The sequence below is a fragment of the Capricornis sumatraensis genome, chromosome 2, assembly GCF_032405125.1.
Source record: "Capricornis sumatraensis isolate serow.1 chromosome 2, serow.2, whole genome shotgun sequence".
NCBI lineage: Eukaryota > Metazoa > Chordata > Mammalia > Artiodactyla > Bovidae > Capricornis > Capricornis sumatraensis.
Genome location: NC_091070.1, coordinates 205,341,246 through 205,345,667, shown reverse-complemented (window position 1 = coordinate 205,345,667; position 4,422 = coordinate 205,341,246).

Below are 4,422 nucleotides of genomic sequence, written 5' to 3'. Positions count from 1 at the left end.
TGTATTTTTTCTCAAGCTTCCTTATGTGAATTTTCCTTCTATTGAGCCAGAGGCATCCATCTGCCTTAGGGAGGATTAAAAATTGCTAGAATAGTAATGTAAGAGGAATAAGGAACAATGTTTAGTTAGTTTTTGACTCCCAAAATAGGATCTCAAAATCCATAACAAGACAATAGTTTTAAAAAACTGGCTTTGGCAAGTGGTATATTGGTAGGATGCTTTGGGATGCAGGTAACAGTAAGTCTAACACACAGTGGCTTCAACAATGAGTTGTATTGGCTCAGGTAACCAGATTCCAGAGATAGGGTGGGCTTCAGGACTGGCTTAATCCAGCAACTCTGGCCTAGTACTCAGCAGTCCCTTGGCTATGCTCTGTCTGATGGCTTCATCCTGGGGTTGGCTCCTCTCAGAATTGCCAGATAGTTGAGGCACACATTCAGCACCAGGACACCAAGGGAAAAAGAGAACATGTCCCTTCTGGTGGATCCTTCTAACAGCAAGGAAATACCTGTTTCCAGCAGCTCCCAGTATATTTCCCTTTGCATCGCGGCTGGTGTTGCATGCCTATTCCTGCGGCCAGAGATGCGCCCTGCACTGGCACTCAGGCTTGGGTTTCTGGACCACGTGGGAGAGATTCCATGACACCAGTTGGAGCAGCCCCCAGAGCTGAGGCTGGCGTTAGCCTCACCTGAAGCACGTTGGTGAGGTGAGGGCAAGATGGACTCCGGAATGAAAACTGGGGCATTTTAAAGAGATGGAGCAGGGAAAGAGAAGGGGGGTAGAGAATCAGTAGCACCTACTATAAGAGAGAGAAAGCAGAGTTGTCTGCTCCCAGGACTTCCTGCAGATGCCAGGCACAAACAGAGGAATGAACATGGAGTTTTACTGTAAGGCACGGGTAGAAAGAACTTTTGGTGCAGTGCAGGGTGAAAAGCCTGCCCAGCTCGGGACAACGTGGGCACTGCTTCCATTTCTCAGAGGAAAAACAGATTCGTAGGAGGAAAGAGTGATGCCAAGAGGCTGCCTGTGCCTCACCCTTCTCTCTGAGCCCCAGCCTGGGAGAGGTTGTAGAAAAGCTAGAAACCCCAGAGGGGACTTCTGGCCACTTCCAGAACTCTGTAGGATGCTGTCTGGAGGGACACTTGGTCCATGCCCACAGCAGAGTAGAAAGGAGAGCAGGAAGGTGAGTGAGTTCCTTGGGCTGCCATAACAAGTGGTTTAAAATTTATCCTTTCACAGTTTCGGAGGCCAGAAGTCTGAAATCTCAGTACTGGCAGGGCTATGCTCCGGCCCTGGGGGGCAGCCTGTTGCTTCCTCTTCTGGCTTCTGGTAGTTGTCGGCACTTCGTATGGCTCCGTGACTCCAGTCTTTGCCTCTGTCTCCACACGCTCCTCTCCTCCGAGTCATCTCTTCTACGTCACATCTTCCTTGGACCTTCTCTTGAAAGGCCACTTGTCATTGGGTTTAGAGCCCCCACCCCCAGATAATTCAGGATGATCTCATCTCAAGACCTAATTTAATTATATCTGCAAAGAAAGTGAAAGTCACTAGTCGTGTCCAACTCTTTTCAAACCTGTGAACTCTGCAGTCCATGGAATTCTCCAGACCAGAATACTGGAGTCGGTAGCCTTTCCTTTCTCCAAGGATCTTCCCAACCAGGGCTTGAACCCAGGTCTCTTGCATTGCAGGTGGATTCTTTACGAACTGAGCTATCAGGGCAGCCCCATATCTGCAAAGACCCTTTTGCCAATTCACATCCACAAGTTCTAGGGGTTCGGATGTGGACATATCCTCTGAGGGGTCAGCATTCAAGCCACTACAGTGTTCAGCCTTCTCTACGGAAAAGGCAATGGCACCCCATTCCAGTACTCTTGCCTGGAAAATCCCATGGACGGAGGAGCCTGGTGGGCTGCAGTCCATGGGGTCGCTAAGAGTCGGACACGACTGAGCAACTTCACTTTCACTTTTCACTTTCATGCATTGGAGAAGGAAATGGCAACCCACTCCAGTGTTCTTGCCTGGAGAATCCCAGGGACGGGGGAGCCTGGTGGGCTGCTGTCTATGGGGTGGCACAGAGTCGGACACCATTGAAGCGACTTAGCAACAGCAGCAGTCTCACACTTGTCTCCTGTGTGATGCGGAAGGGTTGCCTTGGTTTCCCAGCCCCTCAGGGGACACAGAAAGCCACTGAGTTCTGGTGTGTCACTTGCCAGTCAGGACCCTGGACAGGGTCACAATGTCCCCAAGTCCTAGCCAGACTGCAGGGATCCTGATCAACACTCCTCTTCTGGAGCTTCTACAGTCTTTGCCAGGTTAAAACCAGCCCTGGGCTCTGCCTGCTGCACAAGTAACGGCAGCTGGGATGAAAACAGACTCAGAACCAATAGGATGAGACATTCTTACAAGAGAGATGTGAGGCCAGGGAGGGGCTCTTCCCTGAAGTCCTGAAGACGCCCCAACTTCTAGTTCTTAGACCCCCAAGTTTCTAGTTCATAGACTCCGAAGCTTATACTTCTTTCCTTCTTGGGAAATAGCTTGTGAAGGGGAAATAGCTCTGATAGGGAACTAAAGTTTGCATGGATTGAATCATCCAAGGAGAGTGAGTTACTTTAATTGCAAGTTGTTTTTTCCATCCCTTCCTTCTGACCTCCCCCACCTAATCATATAAATGACAAACTTTTGCAAGTTGTAGGACTGTCAGGTATTATTTTTAAGGGGCATATGTTATACATATTATTCGGCAAGTTGATTTTTAAAAAACATCACTTTATTGAGGTGTGATTGTGCAAAGTGCACTTAACACTTCATACATTAGACATATTTTTATGATGGTATATTTTAGAGCTACCTTACTTCTTTTTAAATCCATATATTATAATTTGTTTAACCAAACCCCTATGGTTAAATACATTTGGGTGGATTGTCGAGCTTCATTGAATTAAATAAGTCAAGTCAAGTCAATATTGCCCATTCAGGCTGGAGTTGCAAAAATGCTCTATTTTCTTCCCTTTTTCCTAAGTCTATATAATTCTGACCCCCATATTTCAACAAATGAAAAAGTAATTAATCCTGACTGTTGGTCAGAAAAATACACCTTCCAGAATGCTCTGGGGAGTCAGGCAGAGGGCAGCTTGCCAGGACAGGTCTTCCAGTGGGAGTAGCTTTCTGAACTCTTGAGTGTAAGCTGCGGGCAGTGTTTACTCCACTTTGAGCCTGTCAGTTGTCATTTGGTAAAGAAGGGCAGCAGACAGGGATCTTGGCCTCATTGCAACATTCCAATTGCAAAGGCCCTTTCTAAAGAACTCCACGCACATCTCTGAGATATGAAGGTGCAGAAGGGGCTTGGTTGTGTTCTCACCCAGCATTTTCATCAGATCCTTTCAGACTGCAAGCATCAGAAACCCTGGTGAAAGATAAACACAGCAGGAAATGTGTTGGTTCATGCAAATGAGGAGTCCAGGAACTTCAGACATGCTGCACCCAGGTGCTTAATTGACACCACAAAGACTTTCTCTCTCCATCTTCCAGCTAGGCCTGCCTTCTTTTTTTCTGGGCAGATTTTCTCTATCTCACAAGCTGTCCACCAGCTGTTCCCATCTCTTCTTTACAGCTGAGGATCTTAGCAAATGAAAGAGTTTCCAGACATCTCTAGTAAAAGTCTCAGGGAAGACTCCTATTGGCCTGGCTTGGGTCATGTGTTTATCCTTGAGTCAATCACAGCACCTGGGGGTGGGGACATGGTTGGCCAGGCATGGTTCACAAGTCCCCCCAACTGGGTGTGGGGAGACTGCCCCACCCAAGCCACATAGAGCAGGATTAGTAGGGGAGACATGACTTGCCAAAGTGTGGCTGGACTGACAAACAGATACTCATGATGCCTGGCCCCTGTCAGGTTACACTTCTGCAGATGAGATGCCTGTTATTTGGATACAAAACTGGATGTGGCTAGACTCCAAACTGATAGCTCTGCAGAGCAGTCAGAGCCTGCTCAGACCTGTCTTAGGTTCCCACTTCCCAGTTCCCCTCAGGTCAAAATGGTGGTTAGGGGGTTCTCATCCAAGCCCACACCCCTGGGCCCCGCCTCTCCCTGACTCTCTGCCTTCCTGGTTTAGGCTCTGCAGATCCAGGTTCTTAGGAAATTTTGTGGAATGTTTAAGAGTTACTGAAATTCATTTTTGGAATATTTTTATGGAGAAGGAAATGGCAATCCACTCCAGTGTTCTTGCCTGGAGAATCCCAGGGACGGGGGAGCCTGGTGGGCTGCCGTCTATGGGGTCGCACAGAGTCAGACACAACTGAAGTGGCTTAGCTTAGCTTAGCTTAGCTTAGCTTAGATAGTGTAAACACGCACAGCTTTTCTGACCTGGGAGGACACTGTAGAGGATCAGCACTGTCTCAATTCGGCTTGCATGGGTTAAGTAT